The sequence below is a fragment of the Coenobita brevimanus genome, chromosome 48 (genome assembly GCF_032717465.1).
Source record: "Coenobita brevimanus isolate Jiangsu-jjx chromosome 48, ASM3271746v2, whole genome shotgun sequence".
Classification (NCBI taxonomy): Eukaryota; Metazoa; Arthropoda; class Malacostraca; order Decapoda; family Coenobitidae; genus Coenobita; species Coenobita brevimanus.
The window spans coordinates 13,541,800-13,568,965 of NC_137001.1; the positions used below are offsets into that span (position 1 = coordinate 13,541,800).

The window sequence follows — 27,166 nt, forward strand, 5'->3', positions numbered from 1 at the left end:
TTGGCAAATATTTTTTGAGAGTCTGTCGGAGCCCGAATAACCCTGCGGCACACGCAAAACATCGGTAAACATGCCCGCGGTGTAGGGGTTAAATGCCCAGCATTTGCCCAATATGTGGAAAACACCTACAAAGAACCAGCAGACCTCTACATTGTGGGTACAGCGGCTCACGATGTCGGTGTAATTCAGTCCACAGAAGGAACTACCCAGGGGGACCCCGTTGCCATGGCTATGTACGACCTGGCCATGACAGTGCTGCAACAACAGATCAAATACGAGGCTACCAATGTAAAACAGGTAGCCTATGCAGATGATCTCACGGGTGCTGCAAGGTTGAGGATGTGAGGAAATGGTGGAACCTTGTAACATCTCATGGCCCTGAAATAGGTTACTACCCTAATGCAAGTAAGTCCATCTTGATCGTGAAACCAGCTTACTATCAAGATGCAGAAGAAGAATTTAGAGGCACAAACGTGATAGGGACCAAGGAAGGTCAGAGGCATCTAGGGGCTGTGATTGGAACTAAGGAATTCAAAGACAAATATGTGAGGGATAAGGTAAAGACATGGGTAGATGAAATTCATACACTATCCAGCCACGTAAAAACAGAACCCCATGCAGCATACAGTGCATTTACCTATGGTGTATAGCACAAGTGGACCTTCGTGATGAGGACCATACCAGATATCGAGTTGCTGCTACAACCACTGGAGGATGCAATCAGGGATTCATTCCTCCCATCTCTAACCAATGGCCACATCCTCACACCAGAAGAGAGGGACCTTCTAGCACTACCGCCCAGGATGAGAGGCCTTGGCATTATCAATCCAGTAGCCTTGGCAAACTATGAACACAGAAACTCACTCAGGCTCATCGAATCCTTGTCACAGAAGATCTGCGCCCAGGTTGAGACGAGTGAAATCGACCACCAAAGGCAGAAAGACATAAAGACACAGATAAGCAAGGAGTGTGAAGCAAGACAAAAAGACCAACTGCAGCACATAATCAAACATCTAACACCAGACCAGTGCAGAAGAGTTGAAATTGCACAGGAGGTTGGGGCATCGAACTGGCTCACAACCCTGCCTCTCAAGGCAAAAGGCTTCCACTTCAACAAACAAGAATTTATTGACGTCATAGCCTTGAGATATGAGTGGCCGATAAAGAACCTACCTCAACACTGTGCCTGTGGCACTGCCTTTGATGCAAACCATGCAATGGTATGCAAGAAGGGAGGCTTTGTTTGCATCCGACATGATGAGGTACGCGACCTCATTGCCTAAATGCTGCAGGAAATATGCCATGATGTCACGATTGAGCCAGCTCTGCTACCCCTGGACGGCGAGCACTTCACCCACAGAACAGTAAACACATCAAATGATGCAAGAATGGAAGTCAGTGCTCGAGGTTTCTGGACACGTGGGCAGAGGGCGTTCTTCGACATCAGGATATTCGATCCCATGGCAGCATGTCATTGTGAACTGTCTCTCGAAGCTGCATACAAGATGAATGAACAAGAAAAAAATAGATATTATCAAGAAAGGATCCAACATGTGGACCACGGTCGATTCACTCCCCTTGTGTTCACGACATCAGGTGGGATGGGTCCAGAGGCAGTGAGATTCTATTCGAGACTGGCAGAGGTTCTTTCTGAGAAGAAACGTCAACAGCAGAGTTCTGTTATGGCCTGGATGAGATGTCGACTGTCATTCTCCCTCGTGAGGTCTGCTCTGCTATGTCTCAGGGGCACAAGATCATCAGCCCTCAGGCCTGTCTCTCTGGCGGGTATGGATTACGAAGCTACAGTGGTCGAGAGTCGCATAGACCAGCGACTCCAATTGTTTAATGTCTTTATTTACACTGTAATAAATATGAATAAAAAAAATAAAATAATAATAGTAATAGTAGATGGTTGGTAACCACAGGTTGGCGTGCTTGGGGCCAATGGATTGTAATATGAGGGTTAGTGTTAACCTTCACATTACAACTCGAAATGTGAACTGTATTAGGAAGGTTGGTTTGGATCTTCACAATATAATTCCCCAATGGATGGAGGTGATTAGTAGTAGTAGTAGTAGTAGTAGTAGTGGTGGTGGTGGTGGTGGTGGTAGTGATGGTGGTGGTGGTGGTAGTAATAGTGGTGGTGGTGAGAGTAGTTGAAGTAGTAGTACTAGTAGTAGTAGTAGTTGTGTTGTAGTAGTAGTAGTAGTAGTAGTAGTAGTGTTGGTGGTGGTCGTGGTAGTAATAGTGGTGGTGGTAAGAGTAGTAGTAGTATTAGTAGTAGTAGCAGTAGTAGTAGTAGTAGTAGTAGTTGTAGTAGTAGTAGTAGTAGTAGTAGTAGTAGTAGTAGTTGTTGTAGTAGTAGTGGTGGTGGTGGTGGTGGTGGTTGTAGTAATAGTGGTGGTGGTGATAGTAGTAGTAGAAGTAGTAGTAGCAGCAGTAGTAGTAGTAGTGGTAGTAGTAGTACTAGTAGTAGTAGTAGTAGTAGTAGTAGTAGAAGTAGTTGTAGTAGTATTAGTAACAGCAATCGTAATGGTGGTGGTGGTGATAGTAGAAGTAGTAGTAGTAGTAGTAATAGTAGTAGTAGTAGTAGTAGTAGTGGTGGTGGTGGTAATAGTGGTGGTGATGAGAGCAGTTGAAGTAGTAGTAGTAGTAGTAGTAGTAGTAGCAGTAATAGTAGTAGTAGTAGTAGTAGCAGTAATAGTAGTAGTAGTAGTAATAATAATAATAATAGTAGTAATAGTAGTGGAATTGGTGGTCGGGGTGGTGGTTGTAGTCACAGTGGTGGTGGTGATTGTAGTAGTAGCAGTAGTAGTAGAAGTAGTAGTAGCAGTAGTAGTAGTAGTGGTGGTGGTAGTAAAAGTGATGGTGGTGATAGTAGTTGAAGTAGCAGTAGTAGTGGTGGTGGTGGTGATGGCAGTAGTAGTAATGGTAGTGGCAGTAGTAGTAGTAGTAGTAGTAGTTCCTCCACCACTTCCCCCCTCTGACTTCCTCATGCCTGACATTAAAATTTCTTCAGCTGATGTACTTTCTGCCATCACTGGCCTCAGTACTAACAAGGCATATGGGCCTGATGGAGCCCCTCCTGTTGTCCTCAAGAACTGTGCTTCTGCGCTTACACCCTGCCTAGGTAAACTCTTTCGCCTTTGTCTTTCAACTTGTACCTTTCCTTCTTGCTGGAAGTTTGATCTCATTCAGCCAGTCCCAAAGAAGGGTGACCAATCCCAACCCTCTAACCATCATCCAATTGCTTTAACATCCTGTGTCTCAAAAGTTTTCGAGTCAATTCTTAACACAAAAATTTTAAAGCATCTTTCCTATCATAACCTTCTTTCTGATCATCAGTATGGGTTCCATCAGGGATGCTCGACTGGCGATCTTCTCGCCTACCTTTCAGACTCCTAGTCATCCTCCTTTCGGGACTTTGGCGAAAGCTTTGCCATCGCACTTGACACATGAAAGGCTTTCGATCGAGTCTGGCATAAAGTTTTAATTTCCAAACTGCCCTCCTATAGTTTCTATCCTTCTATCTGTGCCTTCATCTATAGCTTCCTTTCTGGTCGTTCTATAACCGCTGTTGTAGATGGCCATCATTCTTCTCCTGGATCTATCAACAGTGGCGTTCCTCAGGGCTCTGTCCTATCACCAACTCTCTTCCTTTTATTCATAAATGATCTTCAAAGCTGTACATCTAACCCTATCCACTTGTATGCTGATTATTCCACCCTTCACCTTTCCATTCAGTTCCCACAACGTCCATTCCAGCAGTTACCTCAACAAACAAGGGATGAGGCTACAGGACACCTAATGTCTGACTTGGTTCGTATCTCTGACTGGGATAAAAATAATCTTGTTATTATAATGCATCAAAGACTTGGTTTTTACACCTATCAACCGACAAAATCTTCCACAGGAGTTCCCACTAATGTTTGATAATATCCAGCTCAAGCCTGCATCATCCTTGAACATGCTTGAGGTTTCATTCACTCGGGATTTATCGTGGAAAGATCATATTACATCTCTTGTAAGTCAGCTTCCAAGAGATTAGGTGTGCTAAGCTGACTCCGTACCTTCTTTACCCCTGCCCAGTTGTTGACCTTATTCACGGGTTTTATTCGCCCTTGTGTAGAGTACAACTCTCATGTGTGGGGAGGCTTCCCACATCCAGCTCTACCCAATAAGGTGGAATCAAAAGCTATTCATCTCATTAACTCTCCTCCTCTTATTGGCTCCCTTTAAACTCTGTCTCTTCGCCGCACTGTTGCCTCTATCTCGTTTCTGTCGCTACTTCAATGGTCACTGCACCTCTGAATTGTCTGCTTGCCTCCCTCCACCTCTTTGATGGACATGTAGCACCCGTCTAGCATCAAACTCTCATCTCTTTTCTGTCCAGCTCTCTAATGCAAGAGTTGAACGTTACTCCCAGTCCTTCATTTATGCAAGAGGTCAACTCTGGAACTGTCTCCATCTGTCTTTATTTCCTACTTCCTATGATCTCCAGTCTTTCAAATGCAGTGTGTCCAGGCATCTCGAAGTGAACAGATCTTGAATTTGGCTCACTTTTGTGTTGTTTTTGTTTTTTTTCTTGGAGGGAATGTTTGCGGGTTCCTGGCTTTTGGTTCCTTCTTACTCGCATAAAAAAAGTAGTAGTAGTAGTAGTAGCAGTAATAGTAGTAGTCAGGCGAGGATCAATTAGTACTGTAATTGTAGTTGACAAATTTTTTATGAATTAAAAGATTAATTAATTGTAATTGTATTTGTAACTGAAATTTGAAAACAAACAGTAATTTTAAATACAGCCATACTCTGTTGTTCAGATTTCATGCACTTATCAGTTTCATCCTGAATCATGGACATTACACTATGCAGTTTGAATAACCGCTTGACTATTGACAAAACACTACTAGAATGATAGCTGTATAACATCATTATACACCCAACACTACTCTAGTTGGGGAGGTGGCAGTACTGGAGTTACACACGTCCAATACTTGTACGTGCTGACAGGCATCCGGTACAGACAGCTGCACATCTTATTTAAAATGCCGGCTGTGGCACCTCAAGTTGCCACCACACCCCCAGGAGGAGGACACGAAGGGCTAGACGGCGCGCGGAAAGTGCCAGGGCAACAGGGTCATAAGTTCACTCTGGCTGCGTGCCCCTATTCCCCGGAACTCGCCCGCCGCCACCACCTTAGTCAAAGTACACTACCTTCCGGGCGAGCTGACCACCGACAGGATTGGGGTGGAACTGGCCTAACAGTTCTGAGAAGCACCCCAGCCACGGCCTGTAGCTGGGCACCTGAGATGGCCTGTAGCCACTCAGTATATAAAGAGACAGCCTGTAGCCGCTCACAAAAAGCAAGGGCCATGGCCTGTAGCCAGACACCAGAGATGGCCTGTAACCACTCACCACAAAGGGCCATGGGCTGTAGACGGGCACCAGAAATGGCCTGTAGCCTCTCACAAAAAAGGTCACGGCCTGTAGCTGGACCACTAATTAGGAGACGGCCTGTAGCCACTCTGCCTAGTGCTGCTCACACCCCCTACAGAAACCGGCGATGGCCTGTAGCCATGCCGGGGAGAGACCGGTACGTCCCCTTACCTTCTGTAGTTGCCTAGGAGGGCACAACACTGGCGACAGCCTGTAGCCGCGCCCATAGGGAGGAGACGGCCTGTAGCCGCTCATCTGCACGTCGCCCTCCTTGCGGGACCTCGGTGACGGCCGGTAGCTGCACCGGCAGGCAGGTGAAGGCCAGTAGCCACACCTTGCCTGAGTGCCCATTAGGGAGTCGGGCCCTGGCGACGGCCTGTAGCCACGCCGGCAGTGAAGGGACGGCCTGTAGCCGCCCTCCATCTGTTGCCCAAGGGAACCCAGCAACGTCCTGTAGCTGCACCTGGGAGAGTCGCCAAAGTCTCTCGTCCCCTGTGACTCCGCAACAAGACAGTGAGCTGTGCTTAGCACTGCCCTCCGGCAGAAGCACAGATTACCCACCTGTCCATCCAGACCAAGGCAACCTCCAGGAGGAGGATCACTGCTCAGAGGATTGGTGGAGCGGCCCTGTACTGTCCCCCGGGGTTGTTCTACCTCCGTCCGGAGGAAGAGGACGTCTACTTGACGGACTCCGACTTAGAGTGACGTCGCAGCCCAGCCCTGATGGCGGAGCCCCCAGCAGAAGACCGCAGCCAGCACCCCTCTGAGGACGTCCCCTGGACCCCCGGGGGGGCCCAATCCCCACCCTTATGATGGTGACACCCATCCTCCACCAGGTGCTTGAGTGAGGGCCTCCAATGCCTGTTTGGCCCCAGTCCTGAGGGCCAGACCCCAGCCCTCAGCCCCGACGGTGAGGGGCCTTTTGCCACACAGCCCGAGCCCCAGCAGAGAGACGACGCCCCTGAGGGTGGTCATGTGGCCGTGGGACAAAGGGACTCCCACAGGGCCTCTGCCCACCCCTGGCTGAGATTTGTAAGCCTTGGACCTTCCCTTCCCTCAGTGAAACAAAGTGGACCCAAAGACAGTGAATTTACAGTGAACAGTGAGACCAGCACTAGAGGCACGGGAGTGGGTTTACAGTGACATCAGAATACAGTGAGGCCAGAAAAGACCGACACCAGTGAGTGTAAAAGAACAGGTGCCCTAGTGAATTTCAGTTACCAGTGTACAATGGGGCCAAGTAAACCCATAAGACCCTAAAATACAAAAGCACAGACAGTGAATATTACGAACAGTGATATTACCCTCGTCCCCTATAACGGCGCCTGTAAATAATGCTACCAAATATTCCCCTCCCTTGTGTAAGTCAATAACACCCCCCCCCCGTACTCACTGTTCTTTGCTTTAATACCACGGTTCCATCCTGGGATTACCCTAAATTTATTCTTTTTGAAGCAGCTCCTCATTTATTTCCGGCTACCCGTAATAATTTCATACAGTTCATCTATCATTTTAAGATGCTCAAGTGATCGGCAACTTGTCTTATGGCAGTCATGTACAGAGGGTGAACCAAAGTCTTGCAAGTGGACGTCAATTGTACGATTTAGTTCATACATCTCATGGTCCTTAAGTCTGCCCCATCTGACTGATGAATGGACAGTTTCATTGGAAGGCACTTGAGGCTGCATTACAGATACTCCACCAGTATTTCTAAAACTCACAGCCAATGGCAAGTGATCACAACCGATAATATTCTGTAGTTTAATATGGTGCCAATATCCATCTAATTCCTCATATCTTACAAATACCTAACATTATTTTTTCTGTTTCCAGAGACATTACAAGAACGTGATTTTCGTTACTTACGGTTGGTACCTAGCTGTGGATATTAGCGTTATTGGTCTTTATACTATAGATCTTTTCCACGTGACGCCACGGGTCATTTGTCTTTTGTTTACGATGCCATACTGGACGGCAAATTGTCGGACGTGTAGAGAGAAAGAACTGCAGATTCCACAATGATAGTCCACTATTGTGGCCTCGGCTGTAAGACATGGCAGAAAAGTGGAAGTGGGGCAAACTTCTGCCTGTTTCCAGCCAATGAAGAAAGGGAACAGAAGTGGATAGCTGCCATGAAGAGGGAGAATTGGCAGCCGAAGGCCTACACCCGACTCTGTAGCAGGCATTTCATATCAGGTGAGCCACCCCCCCATCCCCTCCAACCACACCTCCATCCCCCACCACCACCCAACCAACTCACACACACTCCCACCCCACCTACACACCCCCATCACCCTCCCACTGCCACCCCAAATCCCCCACCGCAACCCCACCCAACCACCGTCCCCCACAACCTCTCACTCCCTCCCCCCAACAATCCCCAACTCCCTACTCTCGAACCCCCCCCACACCCCACGCCCCAACTCCCCTCCACAACCCCCCCACCCCCCACAATACGCCCCACCACCACCCAACTTCCTTCCCCTCCACCCCCTACCTGTCCCACCCCTTACCACCCATCCTCAGTCCTCCCCCACGCCCTCACCCCGACATCCCCCACACCCCCATCCCCAAAACCTACCATAATCCCCCCCCGCCATTTCAAACCCCCAACCCTCCCTCCACCTCCTTCCCCCACTCCCACGCCCCCACCCTCCACTCATCAATTACTCGTTTCCCAGTCAGTGTATACAGTCCCTCCCCCCTTGGCCCCACGTCAATAATTTAGTGATTATCAAGACGATTTACATGTACTGTATGTCAATTCCAGCTAAATATATTACACATATTTACCTTGAGGGCTGCCCTGGTGAACTTTCAGGGGATGTTCACCAAATAGTGATAGACATCGCCATATCTGAGATCTGGTTTCGGTATCCCGTAGTTGAAACGAGTGAATTTCTACTTAGGTATGGTGTAAGAGTCCAGCCTCAAACACTATCTTGTTCCTGTACAGATCTTGGTGGCGTTGATCCAGATTTCTGCATATATCAGACAGTTCAGTCTCTGGCAGCCATATCTGGACAGCCATTACTGCAAGGAGTTTGCCATCCAATATGGAGTCTTAAACAAAACCACGTGATTTCTGTGACATCACTGGAAAAGGTCTACAGAACGACTTCTTTAACTAGAATTTTTTCTTAACTAGAATTCTTTCTTAAGATAAACAGAATGGTCAGAGAGAGAGAGAGAGAGAGAGAGAGAGAGAGGCTGTAATGAACACTACAACATTCAAGCTGTATACTGTCAAGTCTTTAGGTCGTTGGCACAATAATACCTAAAGGAAGCCTAAAAACACTACAAAAATGCCATTATATGAACGTGACTTCATATTCATAAAAATATCAAGGCATAATTATTCTCAACCTAAACTTTCCTAACCTAGCCTGACCTAAACTTTCCTAACCCATACTTACCAAGGCAAGGCAAAGAAAACCTAACCTAAAGTATGCCTACCTAACACTATTTTTTTTCCTGCTTGCAGGGACATATTCGTGAATGTGATGCTCATGACTCACGAAAGATGGTTGGCGGTGGATTTCAGCGCTCCTTACTTCACCCACTTTCTCCTTTTTGTTTAAGAATGCACTGCCAGTTCATCTCTGGTACACCGTCGTTTTCCCCTTGAGGTAAAATCTCTCTCTCTCTCTCTCTCTCTCTCTCTCTCTCTCTCTCTCTCTCTCTACCAGTGACTACCACTCATATAACCTTTCACTGCATTAGCATATTTTTAGATGTGGGTGCATCTCTCTTAGTGGCGTGCTGTGTCAGTTAATATTTAAGGTTTTTCTGACACAAGGTACTTCACTCCTGTACACCTTAGGTACGTCCCATAATGCAGCCCTAGTGGTTCCTCGTCTGTGTAGGACTTTTGCGTAGTTGCTTAGGTCTTATGCTAACACCTGACGATTTTTAAAATTGAGAGAAATCCTACCAGTCAAACGGTTCACGGACTAACTCGATTAACTTTTCATCTGCTACTGGTAAACCAAGAATTTTGACCGAAGTTAACACAAGTCGATTCTGTTTAGTAAAGACAAACTAGCAGAATAGTGGCTGAATGCAATACTGTGTAAACTTGCCTACCGCAAAAATATATTATTTTCATCGATACTTCCAACATATGGGATGATAGGGAATATTGTTTCAGTGTTTTATTTAGGAAACAAAGATCAGAAGTCCGCAAGATTGTTCCCTCCAAGAAAAAATAAAAGCAAAACAACAGAGAGCCTAATTCAAGATCTAATCTAAAGTACACTCTTGTTATTATGATACTGAAGATGAATGTTCGTATGGGTTCTAACTACGCAGATTAATCTGCTGTTTACCTAGACAAAATATTTCATAAAACGAAACGAATAGTAACGAAATTGCGAACCCTCCAGTGTTTGGTGAATAGGTCATAGAAAAGGTAACCATCCGAGACATACACTGGTTCAGTTAAGATACTGGTTGCGTTTCTATTTATTTATCATATAAAACGTAACAGTCCCAGAGAGGGTTGACACACACAAATTGCCTCTACACACACAAATTGCCTCTACACACACAAATTGCCTCTACATGCACAAATTGCCTCTACACACACAGATTGCCTCTACACGCACAGATTGCCTCTATACACACAAATTGCCTCTACATGCAAACATTGCCTCTACACACACAAACTGCCTCTACATGCAGACATTGCCTCTACACACACATATTGCCTCTACATGCACAAATTGCCTCTACACACACAAATTGCCTCTACACACACAAATTGCCTCTACACACACAAATTGCCTCTATATACACAAAGTGCCTCTACACATACAAATTGCCTCTACCTGCACAAATTGCCTCTACATGCACAAATTGCCTCTACATACACAAATTGCCTCTACATGCACAAATTGCCTCTACATGCACAAATTGCCTCTACATGCACAAATTGCCTCTACACACACAAATTGCCTCTACACACACAAATTGCCTCTACACACACAAATTGCCTCTATATACACAAAGTGCCTCTACACATACAAATTGCCTCTACCTGCACAAATTGCCTCTACATGCACAAATTGCCTCTACATACACAAATTGCCTCTACATGCACAAATTGCCTCTACATGCACAAATTGCCTCTACATGCACAAATTGCCTCTACACACACAAATTGCCTCTATATACACAAATTGCCTCTACACATACAAATTGCCTCTACATACACAAATTGCCTCTACCTGCACAAATTGCCTCTACATGCACAAATTGCCTCTACATGCACAAATTGCCTCTACATATACATAAAGAAATTGAGTCTACACACACACAAACTGCCTCTACATACACAAATTGCCTCTATATAATAAATTGCCTCTACATACACAAATTGCCTCTACATACACAAATTGATTCTACATACAAAAATTGAGTCTACACACACAAATTGCCTCTATACGCACAAAATGATTCTACATATACAATTTGATTCTACACACAGAAATTGCCTCTACATACACAAATTGCCTCTACATACACAAATTGCCTCTACATACACAAATTGCCTCTACACACACAAATTGCCCCTACACACACAAATTGCCTCTACACACACATTTTGCCTCTACACACACATTTTGCCTCTACACACACATTTTGCCTCTACACACACAAATTGCCTCTACACACACATTTTGCCTCTACACACACAAATTGCCTCTTTATACACATATTGCCTCGACACACACATATAGGCTCTACACACAAATTGCCTCTACACACAGAAATTGTTTCTACACAAACAAATTGCCTCTACACACACACACACACACACACACACACACACACACACACACACACACACACACACACACACACACCAAATGCCACAAAATACACAAATTGACTCAACACACACAAAATTGTCTCTACACACACAAAGTGCCTCTACACACAGAAATTGCTTCTACACACATCAATTGCAACTAAACACACAAATTGCTTCTACACACACAAATTGCCTCTACACAGAAATTGCTTCTGCACACACAAATTGCCTCTACACACACACACACACACACACACACACACACACACACACACACAAACACACACCAATTGCCATTAAATACACAAATTGACTCTACACACACAAATTGTCTCTACTCACAGAAATTGCTTCTACACACACCAATTGCCTCTACACACACCAATTGCCACTAAACACACAAATTGCTTCTACACACACAAATTGCTTCAACACAAAAAAATTTTCTCCACAGACACAAATTGCCTCAACAGACACAATTGCCTCTATATACACAAATTGCCCCTACACACACAAATTACCTTCAGGTCAAATTTTTTCTTTTTTCAATGCAAGGAAGAAGGAACCAAAGGCCAGAAGCAAGCAAGATTGCTCCTTGGAAAAAATAATAATTTATAAACACAATAACAGAGCCAAATTCAAGATCCATTGGTTTTGAGATGCCTGGACACACTGTGTTTCAGAGACTGGAGGTCATAAACAGCAGGAAATACAGAGACAGGACTATTATGTCGTCTTCCATTAGACTGTCCTTCCTCCAGCTCCAGCTAATCTTTTTCCATGCCACTCTCTGTCCCATCCCTTAAAAAAAAAAAAAAAAAGAAGTGTCCTAGGAAAAAGTTTCTAAGAAATGTTGCAAAGCTATTTACATGAAGAATCTTTGGGGGATTTATTATTTCAAAGCAAAAATCTTTGGGGATTTATAACTTTAAAGTAAGAATCGTCGGAGATTTATTACGTAAAAGTAAGAACCTATAAGGGATTTATTATCTCCAAGTAGGAGTCTTTGGGGGATTTATTATTTCAAATTAAGAATCTTCCGGGATTTATTATTTCAAAGTAAGGATCTCTAGGAGCTTTATTATTTCAAGGTAGGAGTCTCTGTGGGATTTATTATTTCAAAGAATCTTTGGGGCATTTTTTTCAAATTAAGAATCTTTTGTGGATTTATTATTTCAATGTAAAAATCTTTGGGATTTATTGTTTCGTAGTACGAATCTTTGGGGATTTATTATTTCAAACTAAGAATCTGAGGGAAAACCATGTGGACCTGCTGGACAACTCTGCACCCACCAGACACTTTTTTTTTTTTTTTTTTTTTTGCCGTTAACGCGTGCTGAACATTACATGAGGCGCATGATGCAGGCTTGCCAGATTGTTTCCCCTGTCTGGAGTGACTCAGAATGCAGTTACCAATGCTGGCAGTGGTATTTTCAACCCGCATAGGCTAGTCATGAAGTGCTATGACAAGGGTGTGAAAGTATGGGTTGCGTAAGTGTAGAATGGGTATAGTTTTCATTTTTAGTACTGAAATATGCTACTTCATTCAATTATTTTCCATTGTGTGCCTGAAATCCCACTTCAGGGGGGGACCATCAGACTTACTGAATTATCAGCTTTATCAGATTGGGTTTGTCCCCAGTTGATCCAGTGTACTGTAGAGAGGGTCTACTGTATGTATAATATGCTCAAGCTGATATGTGAACTTTGGAGACCACTGTATAACAAGTAATATGTTGTGTGTACCTGCGGAGATATTCTTTCAGATTAAATAGTGTTTTTACCATGTTTTAATATGTTTTTACCATGTTTTAACAGCGTTTTTTCCATGTTTTAAGTGTTTTTTCCAAGCACACCTACCTCACTGCAAACAATATTGACATATAAGCAAGTTACATACTGTACCAGAAGTCCATGTATAAATCTTTTATCACGTTTTTCAGGGCCACCTGTCATTCATTTTATGAGAGATTAAAAAGTACTAGTATTAAGACATTTTTAAATTTGAATGGTACATGAGGATGAAAGCTATTGAATGTATCCCTGTGAAAATATCAGAGATTTCAAGTGATGATGTCAACTGATGTTGTATATATGTTTTTCATTAGAAAGTGACATCTCATATTCAGAAAATGTGTTCAAAAGAAAATGCAACATGTATTACTGCTAACACTTACACAGGAGTGAAACTTGGCACTGAGTGACAAAGAAATTTGTACGGTACAATTCTCAGAACAGCTGCAGGCATCAGTAGGATGGATGGTGTAAAGAATGGAGAAATTCATAAGCATTTTAGAATGGAGGAGAGGGTGACGGGAGAGAGGTGTGAAATAACGTGAATGGCTAAAAAGAAATATACAGTATTGGGATGGTATGGACATAAACAAAGAGAGTGAAGCAGTACAGTCATTCCCCAACTTGTGCACATTCATCTCTCATAGATTTAACTTATGTGATGCTAAAAGCTCTATGGTGCTACAAGCTGATGGTGTTATAAGGTCTATGGTGCAACAAGCTGATGGTGTTATAAGGTCTATGGTGCTACAAGCTGATGGTGTTATAAGGTCTATGGTGCTACAAGCTGATGGTGTTATAAGGTCTATGGTGCTACAAGCTGATGGTGTTATAAGGTCTATGGTGCTACAAGCTGATGGTGTTATAAGGTCTATGGTGCAACAAGCTGATGGTGCTATAAGGTCTATGGTGCTACAAGCTGATGGTGTTTTAAGGTCTATGGTGCTACAAGCTCTAACTTGCACACTGACATGTATCGCCCAGCTATTCCCAATAAAAAACATTCATTAGGACCTGTAACAACAGAAATACCCATTCTCTCTCTCTCTCTCTCTCTCTCTCTCTCTCTCTCTCTCTTTCATAGACCAGATTTTTTTTTTTGAATAGTTCAAGACCCTGCCCCACAAACTTTGGAATTAACTTGGCAAAGAGGAAAAGATTGAATCGCATTTGAGCCTTCCCTGTACACGTCCTAGGTTATTAAAACTTCCAAATACTGTGCCACTATTAACATTGTTTATTTACAGTATACTAAGGTAATTCACACGGAAAATGCTGTAATTATATTCAGTATCAGTTCAGTGTTTACTCATTAATCCAACTTTCGGGTTGCTTGTTGTACCTTCGTTCGGATGAATCCTGACGGACTTTCATTAAGTGAATATCTGTATGAGAGCAAATTTTCTCCTCTTCCTGCTATTAAGATGCCATTATATAAAATTATTTACTGATTTGTCTAAAATAGGCTATGGAAAAAAATAATCGTAACCAGCACAACATTCATTACATGCTATACTGAACTTATAAATATAAAAGTAATGGTAGTGCACTCCGTAATTATTCTAAAGGAAGTTATATACCAAGCATCATCATTATAATATTTGAAGGCTTCACTGTTGCATATAAACAGCATCACTGCAATGTTCCTACCTTTAAAACAGATCATTACAAGAGGCTTTTCATTTACGTGGTATCTTCTCAATGTGTGATGAACTCATTGCGGAAAAATCAAACCATCTGAAACATGCACTGGTAGAGATAGGGTTTTACACTGTATTTAACCAGTTGTACATTTTCTTCTGACAGAACTGGGAAGATGGTTGTTTCTTTACTGTTCATGTTGGAGAACACTGGATTGATTTGTGTGTGGTGGTGGTAAGGCAGCATAAGTTAGGGTTGGCTGTCATTGTGATGACTCTTGGTTTGGGGCAACATGGTCATGGTGGTCACATGGTCATCCTCATAGACATAGTCCATCTTATGTGAAGCACAGCGGGTCCTCCACAGCCATTGATGGAGTCTCCCGCAGCTGAGAAACGACAACTGCTTATCTACAGCCTTTGGGCTCAGAGGACCTGGAGGCATCAGTTCAACAGTTTAGAGTCCAGTTAAGCTTTTACAGACACTCTATTCCTGAAACTATGAAAGTAACAACTCCATAATTATCTACAAATATACTACATAATAATGTAAGCAGAGTCTTGCCAACATTGGTGTAGTTTCAGTGTAATATTTGTACATATTTTAAAACAAGTTACCACGAAAGATTGTCATGGCATGGAATTAAATCTGATTTACTTGGGGTAAGCTTGTGTGAAATATTGATATATGCAAATACTGTATTATAATATACCCTTGTAATGAATATAGCCATGTAATGAAGCTGGCTCTGTGGCTAGAATGAGGAGTGGTTGGAAAAAGTTCAGGGAGCTGTTGCCTCTCCTGGCATTGCGAGGGCTGTCCCTCCATGCTAAGGGATCTTTGTATGCAGCATGTGATAATAGTGTAATGGTGTATGGTAGTTAGACTTAGGCAGTAAAGGAAGAGGATATTCGCAGGCCAAACGTACAGAAATGACAGTGATTAGGTAGATGTGCCGTGCGTCCCTGAGTGCAAGGCTTGGGGAACTAGATTTACGATGGAAGAGTTGAGAGGTAGGATGGGACCGGTGTGTATCGGTGTTGTGATGAGAAGGGGTAGACTGAGACTGTTTAGGTATATGGAGAGGATGGGGAATGATAATTGGGTACAGAAAGTGAGAAGTGTTAATGTTGGGGGTAGGGAAGCAAGAGGTAGACTGAAAAAGACCTGGGATGAGGTCACTGGGTGTGACTTCAGGGATACGGAACTAAATAGGGAAGCTGCCAGAGAGCGAGCAGCAAGGAGAGCCGCCATTAGGTGACCGAGCCAATACATGCAAGCATGTTGGAGCCTTCAAAAATGAAACCAATGAATCCACCAGATCTGCCTTTTTCAGTCTGTCTCCCTCTACTGCTGGTTACATCATGGGTTAAAGCTTCCAAGGCTTCACCAACTTTTAAGTATTGAAATTAGTCTTGTGAAGTATGCAAGAACTGACTAAGAGTTGTTGTAATAGAGTATCCTAATTTTTAAGTCATTGTTCTTGGTATGGAATTTAACCACTTATTTAATCTGTGAGCTTTAACAGAATATACATAATATAAGAGCATACTTCCAGACCATGTTGAGATTTCATTAAGGTGGTATGCCTCCTCTTTTTGTGGATGCACCATTGAAATTTGAAAGTTGATTGCATTTGTGTGAAATATTTTCATGTTGTATCATTGATAAAGGCTTCAGCATGCTTGCATGCATCTGCCTTTGTCACCTAATGGTGGCTTTCCACGCGGCTCGATCTCTGGCAGCCTCCACATTCAGTCCCTTATCCTTGAGGTCACACTGCATGACTTCATCCCAGGTCTTTTTCGGTCAGCCATTTGCAACTCTACCCTTGATGTTCACACTTCTCATTTTCTGCATCCAGTTGTCATCCTCCATCCTCTCCATATGCCCAAACCATGTCAATCTGCCCCTCACAGCACCAATACGCTCCAGTCCCATCCTTCCTCTCAACTCTTCAGTCGTAAACCTAGCCCCCTCAGGCATCACATTCAAGGATGCAATACGCATCCGCATAATCACTGTCATTTCTGTACATTTGAGCCTACAAATATCCTCATTCTTTACTGTCCAGGTCTCACTACCATACAACATTACAATCCAAACACATGCCACATACAAAGACCCCTTAGCACAGAGGGAGAACCCTCTCAATGTCAGGAGAGGCAACAGCTCCTTGAACTTCTTCCAACCACTCCTTACTCTAACCACAAAGCTAGCTCCAGCCCCACCTCCACCAAATAACATGTCCCCTAAATAACAAAACTTCAACACACTTAAGAAACTCACCAGCAGGATCAATCCTTTCACACCTGACTATCTCTATATGCTCTCCCAGACTCACTGCACACATGGAATCAGCATTATGCACTCACTTACCACAAATACTGTACAAGATGAAGTTACTTCCCACACTCTTGTGGCAAACTGCACATGGTCACTCTCCCTCTGCTTTGACAGTATGTGTATCTGATAAACTATGGTATATTTCATTTTTCAGATTCTAAACTTGAATATCCACCCAATTCCGAAGAAAGGAAGTTCCTCTGACCCATCTCATTACAGACCAATAGCTGTCACATCGTCTCTTGGTAAGGTATTTGAAACTTTAATTAATAAGCACATTGTTAAACATCTTGAATCCAACAACTTAATTAGTGATAGACAATATGATCTTCACCACGAAAGATCCACCATTGACATACTCAATCCCCTAACTCATACTATCCATCATTCAACTGACCTACATGGAGAAACTCATGCAGTAGTCCTTGATATTTCTAAACCTTTCAACAGAGTATGGCACCGTTCCCTGCTGTCCAAACTCCCTTCCTATGGATTAACATCTTTTTATCCTTTGATTTCCTCATATCTTAGTGACAGGAAAATAAGGGTAAAAGTAGATTATGTATATTCCAATTTCCACTCAATTAACGCCGGCGTGCCGCAAGGATGAGTTCTGGCGCCGACCCTGTTTCTGGTTCATATTAATGATCCCTTATCTGTCACCCACAATCCCATCCACTCATATGCAGATGACTCAACACTACATAGTTAATTCACACCCAGACACCCATTTACAAAGTATAATATCTCTACTTCTCAACTCAGTACAGCCATTCCCTTAAATCCAGACCTATCTACAATCAGTAAATGGAGACAAAACAACAAAATTCTTGGCATGTCACTTAACAATGCCCTCAGCTGGACCTCTGATGTTCGATCACTTGTTAACGCCTCAGAGAAACTTGGATTATTGCACAGAGTCCATAACTTCTATACTGATGAGCAGTTAGCTATTATTTATAAGAGCCATGTGCGCTCTCAGCCTGAATATTGCTCACCCTTTTGGAATTGATGTGGAGAGGTTGAATCAAAACAACTAGACAAAATTCAGAACAAAGTGTTAGAATTATTAACAACCCTGCCATTATAAATAACTACCTCCCTTACAAGTAAGAAGGAATATTGCCTCCCTTGCATTATTTTACAAATATTTTTATGGCAAATGCTCAGACGAAGTTGCGCCCATGGTGCCACCTCTCCATGCCTTCCCTCGTTCTACACGGGCATCTGGTAGCGCTCATGGCTGGAATGTCACTCAGCCATATTACAGAACTTCTGCCTATCATAATTCTTTCATTACCCGAACTGCAACTCTTTCGAACTTGCTTCCCCAGAGTTGTTTCCCTCCAAACTTAAACCTACAGCTATTCAAGTCTGACTGTTACAGATATTTTATGAACAGAGGACACCAGTAATCTTGCGTATGGATTTTTTTTTTTTATTCATTTGTTTTCCTTCCTCTGTTCTGTTATTAAAAAGACAATATGTGTTATGAAAAAGTGGTGTTGGGTCTGTATAGAGGAGCAGTGACACACTTGTGTTCAGAACATTAAAATTTCCTCTGAAACTACATTAACGAAACTTAGAATTATGGTCTTGCCATTTTAATCACCTTTCACAACATACCGGTAATTCATGACAACAGTAGGTGACAAAACAGGAAATATTGCTGGTGCATAGCAACTTTGCCATACTAGCACTGTGATTCCAATCTGCTGCTGCAACACCACTTGTTCCTACCAATGTTACCAGCCCTGACTGTTGATGTACAGCTCCGTTCAGAAGTTCGTACTACACCCAAAGTGGAAGGTACAAGCCTCGGTCCGCTCTTCCTGGACGACATGTTAATACCCCGAACCTCTCGCCACCCCAGACAGAGCAGCAAATACCGGAACAGTATCAGTCACACGACGAATGCGAAATTTGAGATGAAACGGATATTTATACAGATATTGGCAAGTATTATTACATATTAATGAAGGAAATATGTGGACATTTTGCGGTTGTGATGAAAATATGTATACAAGTAATAAGTTACAATACACAAATAGAGGGAAATGAAGAACTCTGATATGAATCAATAAGTGATTTGTGAGCTGACTATTCTCCCACTGAAACACACACACACACACACACACACACACACACACACACACACACACACACACACACACAAAACACACACATGCACACACAAACACACACACAAACACAAATACACGCACAAACAAACACACACACAAACACACAGACAAACACAAACTCATAAGAACAACAACAATAACAACAACAGCCACCACCACCACAGTCTCCGCCACTTGCCACCCACCACAACCACCCACCACCACCAACGCCGCCGCCGCCACCGCCCACCACCACCGCCGCCACCCACCAACACCCACAATCCACCATCACCGCCGCCGCCGCGACCACCGTCCACCACCACCGACGCATTAACAAATCGCATAATTGTGGAGGAAAAGACATTGCAATAGTTTACTTCATCCGTCCTGTTTGTGTGGGAAGGCCAAGGAACACATTATATTTATTACGTGTAAGTAATCTTGCATCTAATAGGAGGAGGATAATATATAAGCATAATTATACGGAAGTTTTCAGACAAAAAATAGACAATTTTATTTTTATTTCGATTTTTTTGTCAACAATATATATATATATATATATATATATATATATATATATATATATATATATATATATATATATATATATATATTATCTGTATGATATCTATACCTATCTATATTACATCTGTCTCTATACCATATCTAATTATATATATCATATATATATCTTTATTATATCTATCTATCTATCTATAATATATCTGTCTATTGTATCTGTTATATCTATCTATTGTATCTATTATATCTATTTATCTATCTATCTACAGTATCTATCTATCTGTGTATCTCTCTCTCTCTCTCTCTCTCTCTCTCTCTCTCTCTAATATGCATACATATCCTTAATATAATGATAACTGTTGCCTAACTTTTCACATCAATATCGGGTCCAGCCTCCCTCTTTCTCAATCACTGCTTGCAACCTGTCAGGCATGGAGCTTACAAGGCCACGGATGAAGTCGTGTTTGCACCGGCAAAGTTCCTGCTGGGCGTTTACGTGGTCGAGGAGATCATTTCTTGTCCTCTCGTCTCCTGGCTGCCAGGTATTAATCATGTCAGCCCAAACATGTCTGTTACATTTAGATTGGCCCCTTTGGCGGGCCAGTCTGACAGATGAAGTATGTCTTGTCTCTGAAACCACTGCCGTACTACTCGTGCAATGTGGATGGTGCACCGGTCATGCATGGAAATTATAGGTCCATCTTGGAACGGGAAACCCTTTGCACGTAAAGATGGCAGAGAACGTTCCTCCAGGATATGGACTCACTGGTCAGCAGTAAAACGCCCCTCGATGCTGAACATGTCACCCAGGCCATGTAGAGTCAGGTATCCCTAGATGTTACAGGTAACGTGACCCGATCGTGCCTCCTCACAAATGTCGACCCTCTCGCATCTGCATGCGAAATATATATTTTCTTTTTTTTTTTTGTATTGTTGCAGCCATTAGACAGAATACTAGTTGATGACATGCCCCCCTAACCTTATATTATTTAGAACTGATCACAGTTTTTCTCGGCACTAATGTCTTTATACAAAGAAAATAGAGGCAAAGAGTAGAGGGAATCATATCTTTTTCCAGGACAATATGAACAGAATAAGACCAAAACAAGGGATCATGATTATTTTAGATGCCTGGTCATATTGCCTTTAAAAGACTGGAAATCAAGGACAGAGGGGTATGCAGACTGCGGAAGACAGCTTCATTATTGACCTATTCCATAGGTGAAAGTCTGAATATCGGTTAATTATTGTAACAGCGAGGTGAACAGAAAACAGATGACTGCAACGAAGACGAAGCCTTGAGGGGGGGGGGAAATAACAGTATGGAATTTTATCAGTAATAAAAATGGTAATATCATATACCTGGTGTTGTTTCTTCTACAGCAGTGAACCCTACCATGCGAGGTGGAGGAGAAACACTTCTCATCCATGATGATGACTCGTGACCAAAAGTCTAAATTCTTCTAAAAGTAGCATTGAGCAAAGGCTAACCTCCCCTCTCTGTGTTGTTGTATCAGGCTTTCCATCATTGCTGGAATTCTATAGTGTATACCAGCGTCATCCAGCCTTGGCCTGACAGTCAGCGCGGACACCTCTGACTGGAGACTGTCCCTTATGGCCACCGCGATCGTAAGACGTGTTGCCCCTGCTGCTGCGACAATAGAAGCAACTCCAGCCTGGGTGGTTCTTTGAGGGGCTCCCGTCCTTTCTAACATGAAAGTATTCGCTATTAGTAAATATGGCACTAATAAAAATCAACGCCGAAAGTCTAGTTTGGGAAAACATTACGAGTATGTATACTTGTGCTGAAATATATTGTATGATATGAAAATATTGTTACAAGGGCAACAGTTGTATTAAACAAACTGCTGCCTATAAAGATAGTGGCGTAGCGAGACTAAATGCAGCTCAATGCCGGATATCCTAGATTTGCCGCATAACTGCACGGGACAGCCCTGCAGAGGCGATTGCTTGACCGTGGTTCAAGGCTCTGCTTGGCCAGACAGACCAGGGTTACACAACAACAACAACAACAGCTACATCAAGAGATGAGAATTGAAGTCTCGTTCTTAGAATGACTAGGACTGATTTGTATGTGACCATCATTAATCAAACCCTGTCAGTTCCATTCAAAGAAACTTAAACACAAATATCCATTTCATTGAGATGCCTGGACGCACAGCGTTCGAAATAATGTGGCACTATGCACTGCAAAGAGACATCCTAAGACATTTCAACAATTAACTAGTCGTATACAAGAAAGGCAGATTAATAGTTAACAGATGCATCACAGAGCAGGTGGAAGGATGGGGCAAGGCTAGTGCCTCGTTTCAGTCGTAATGGGGGAGAGATACAAGCAGAGAATTCAGAGGAACAGTGGTGTGTGTGTGTAATTCACCGGGTCGGTCAGGATCACTTGATGGTCATGATCATCAGCTTTTACCCTCCCGGAAGGGAGCTGAGAGCTCATATAGTCCGATCTAAGGGCAAGGCTGTGACCTTCACACATGCACACACCCGTCCCCTTGCTCAAGGGGGACAGTAACCACCCACTTCGTCAGTGAAACTTTTTCGCAACCTGAGCGAGGCGCGAACTCCCGTCAACCAGTTGGCAAGTGAGAGCGTTACCACTGCACCAGCGAGCAGTGCGTGTGTGTGTGTGTGTGTGTGTGTGTGTGTGTGTGTGTGTGTGTGTAGAGGGAGAGAGAGAGAGACAGGGATGGCCCGAGGAGTATCTGATTGGGGGGAGGGTAAGGACAATTTTGACCAATTTGATCCGTTTGGCGTTACGGTTTGACCAACTAAACAGATGGAAACAAACCAAATTTATGAGAAAGTAATATTTATTGTAACAGACTTACAGTATTTCCTGGAAAGTAATTTATTTACTGGTGACAAATTTAAACAAACTTTCATTCTGGATTTCTGGTGCATATAGACACAACTTAATTCAAAATTGCACTACTGTTCACTGATTTTCAGTCATACAGTGAGAGATACAAGATGCTTAAACTGACTACTTAAAAAAAGAATAACATACACATACACAAATCACACTTGGTAAGTCAAATAAGGAAAAAGGTGAAAAACGAATGTTGAGTCAACTTGAAGTGAATGTGGATAATGGATTAATAAGGATTCAGCAGTAACAACCTGTATATAGAGAGTGTGTAATAATAATGGGTTTTAGAATTTTATTCTTTTCATGAGTTTCCACCAATTTGCAGTTTTTTTGAAGATCCAACTGATCAGTTAGGTCACTTTCACAAGCTAGAACCATCAGATAATGTAACGTTTTTTCTTTGGTTCAGTTTCACAAATAGGCCTATGTTTTTAACCCTCCCAGACACACTCACTCGATTCGAGTGACGTCGCCTCCTTTGCGATATGGCACAGTCACTCGAATCGCGTGGTTTAAGCACCAAAATATTCGTCAGAAAAAAACTTACAGGCCGATTTGCGTTATTTTTGGGCGCGTCATAGGGTCGCCAAAGCTCTCTCGAGGTAAGTCATTGGCAACGCTGCTTTGCCTTATTTACCTCAGCCCGCTCCCTCCAACCCCAGTGTTTGTCAAGCAGTCAGGCGGTGGTGTTTGACAGCTCGTGGTTCCCTTTTAATCATCCATAATTCTCCCCCTCTCACCCGAGGCAAAGGCCCTATTGACTCAGTGAGATAATACATTGTATGTGAACATATTGTGACGTGATATTATCGATGGAACATACATATATGTATTGAAAAGCAATTCTGGCCATTAGCAATCGTTGGGCCTTGGAGCCAGACGCATGGTCAGTGTAGCGGGGTTTCGCCACTCCGCCCCCCCGTAGGCCATATGGTGTGAGTGGAAATATGTATATAAATGAAGCCAAGGCATAAATATATATTGTGTGAAACATACTGTGGATGGCTTGGTGAAATTATGGACCCAGCAAGCGTTACGTACGGCATGAAACAGAGTGTTGTGAAGGGGCAAACCTGAAGTCGGGAGGGGAGAATTACCGGTGTTTTAGGGCTGGAATTATTGTGATTCTGATAGTGTAAATGCGTATGGAATTGTATGAAATATACGTCAAACAAGCTGCGAGTTTCCATGAACGAGTGTGGTGTGTGCTAAAAATAGCGTTGCCTCATACTCTCAGGGAGAAGCTGACTCACACACACACTACATAACTCCTCATCTTCAAATCCCTGGTCTAACTGGATCAACACCCCTGGAGGAAGTGAGTTCTGCAGATTTTGTTGATATATATAATAATCTATTACCATTACCTCTCCAACTTTCAGACAAATAACCATTTTCTCCTACAGATTACACATATGAAAGAAAGTAAATCTCCACAGCAGTAACTATAGAAGAGTTATGTTTATGTGTAGTAGGTTATAACAATAGGAAAACATCCATGGAAGATGTAACAGTCTGTACAGATAGTGGGAAAGAAAAGTTGGTAGCGATCGGAAGAGTAATCTTACTTTGTCGGCCAATTACTCAAAAACTATTAGACTTATCTATTTGCTGTTACAACCATCATCAATACCACTAAATTCTACGTAAGATCAATACCAGAATGTAAGCCTTTGGTAGCGTTTTGGGGGGTAAAAGGCGAGAGAAATGTTTTTGTTCCTAGCAGTTGTTGTGTGACAAGCGCTCGGAGTAATAACATCATTTTGTCGGCCAGTTACTCAAAAACTTATCGATTTTCTGTTACAACCATCATCAATACCACTAAATTCTACGTGTAATCAATACCAGAATGTAAGCCTTTGGTAGCGTTTTGGGGGGTAAAAGGCGAGGGAAATGTTTTTCTTCGCATTTGTTGTCAGTGACATTCGCTCGGAGTAATAACCTCACTTTGTCGGCCAATTACTCGAAAACTATTAGACTTATCGATTTTCTGTTACAACCATCATCAATACCACTAAATTCCACGTATAATCAATACCAGAATGTAAGCCTTTGGTAGCGTTTTGGGGGGTAAAAGGCGAGGGTTTTTTTCTTTTTCCTTGCGTTTGTTATCAGTGACAAGCGCTCGGAGTACTAACCTCACTTTGTCGGCCAATTACACGAAAACTATTAGACTTATCGATTTTCTGTAACAACCATGATCTATACCACTAAATTCTACGTATGATCAATACCAAAATTTAAGCATTATTTTACGTTTTGTGCGAGGAAAGGCGGTGGAAATGAGTGTCTCTTCGCGGCTGTTACCATTGACTAACACTCGTAGTAATACTCTCACTTTGTCGGTCAATTACTCGAAAACTATTGGACGTATCGATTTCATGTTTGAACCATGATAAAGAGCAGTAAATTCTACGTATGTACAATACATAACTATGTAATATTTATTATAAGAATTCGTTGTTACGTAGGCGGGAACATTGCGTGTGCCGTGCCGCATCATGAAAGTCAATCACGGACGGAGTGCCTAGTACTTTCTTTCGATTTACTCGAGAACTATGAGGCGTATGGGGTTCATATTTGAGATGGGGAAAGCTGGTGAATTTGGGCATATTACTATGTAATAAAAACATAAGGTGTCTGGGAAAATTTAGCTATCAAAGGACAGTGAATTTTTTCCGAAAATGGCTTTCAGTTTTTGGCCATTTTCTCGAAAAGTATACATCATATCTCAACCGGATTTGTTTCATTAGAAAGCTGATGAAATTCTCTATAAAAACTTATAAGATCATTTTCCTGTATGATGGAAAACATTCAAACGGCGATGTTGGGAAGTGAAAACAGTTTACTCGACCATGCTTCCAGAGCTAATAACTTTATTTCCTGGTGTTTTCCTGTGTTTTGGTCCTGTTTCTCAGATAGAACAAACATCGATGCCTACCTTGAGGAAGGTTTCAGGGGAATACATGGATTTTTTGGTGGCGAAAATAAGGCAAGAATGTGTTTCATTCGCTCAAATTTGCTCAAATTTGCCGCGCGCGCGCTCCCCGTCCGGGCTGCTTCGTAGTGAAAAATCGTGAGCCAGAAAACTTACTGAAACTTATTGTGCGCGATTCGCGTGACGTGGCCTGCATTGTGAAAAGGCACAGTCACGCGAACCGCGTGGTTTATGCACAAAAATAATCGTCAGAAAAAAAGTTATAGGCCGATGTGTGTGATTTTTGGATGCGTCATAGCGCCGCCAATGCTCTCTCGAGGTAAGTCATTGGCAATGCTGTGGCGCTTCATCTACCTCAACCCGCTCCCTCCAACCTCAGTCATTGTCAAGCAGTCAGGCGGTGGGTGTGACAGCTCGTGGTTCCCTTTAAATCCTCCATTATTTTCCCCCTCTTGCCCGAAGCAAAGACCCCTATTGACTCAGTGTGATAATACATTGTATGTGAACATATAGTGACGTGATATAGTCGATGGAACATACATATATGTGTTGAAATGGAATAATGGCGGTTAGGAATCGTTGGCCCTTGGAGACAGACGCATGGTCAGTGTAGCGGGGTTTCGCCACTCCGCCCCCCCATAGGCCGTATGGCGTGAGTTGAAATACGTAAATAAATGAAGCCAAGGCCTAAATATATATTGTGTGAAAGTTACTGTGGATGGCATGGTGAAATTATGGAGCCAGCAAGTGTTACGGACGGCGTAAGGGCAACCCAGAAGTCGGGAGGGGAGAATTGTAGCGGTGTTTTATGGCTTGAATTATTGTGATTCTGATCGTGTAACTGCGTATGAAATTGTATGAAATATACGTAAAACATGCTGTAAATGCGTATGGAATTATATGAAATGTACATAAAACATGCTACGAGTTTCCGTGAACGAGTGTGGTGTGTGCCAAAAATAGCGTTGCCTCATACTCTCAGGGATAAAATGACGGTATAATGCAGTCACGAGCGGAATATTTGCTGAGGTTGTGGTTGATGCATTGTTTTAGTAATGTATTTGTGTCTGACATCATGTGAAATGCACGTGAAATGTGCCGTATGTGCTCGTGAATGCATAAAAGTTAGGGTTAGCAATAGTTTAGCGTCAGGTGTGAAGGGGAAGGTATGGACGGCTACAAACACGTGATGTAATTGCGCAGGTACTGTACGTTGATGTGACTTGTAGTAATAACGTATGCTTATTATATAATGTACGTGAAGTGTGCAGCGAGTGTTAGTGTACGTGTGTATCCTTGATTAGCGATAGTTCAGAGGAAGGTAAGCTGAGCAAGGTATCGACGACTACGAGCGCCAGAGGTAATTGCACAGGTAATGTACGTTGATGTGACCTTTAGTAATAACATGCTTATTATATAATGTACGTGAACTGTGCCATGAGTGTTATAGTACTCTCGCAGCAAGAATTCTGTTCAGGGTGTGAGAGAATGTGGAAATTCCCCAAGTGCGACATTGTAATTTTGACCACCAATTTTAGGATTATCACTTTGTCTCCCAGTTCACCACCATCCCACCTGCTTCTCTCTCTCTCTCTCTCTCTTTGTATATATATATATATATATATATATGTATTATATTACTGGAAGCGACT

At 42.7% G+C, this 27,166-nt stretch overlaps 1 pseudogene; it reads left to right on the forward strand.

The window, feature by feature from the left end:
* Positions 1 to 225: 225 nt before the first annotated feature.
* LOC145399295 (uncharacterized) overlaps positions 226 to 27,166 on the forward strand; it is a 33,344-nt pseudogene continuing 6,403 nt past the window's right edge.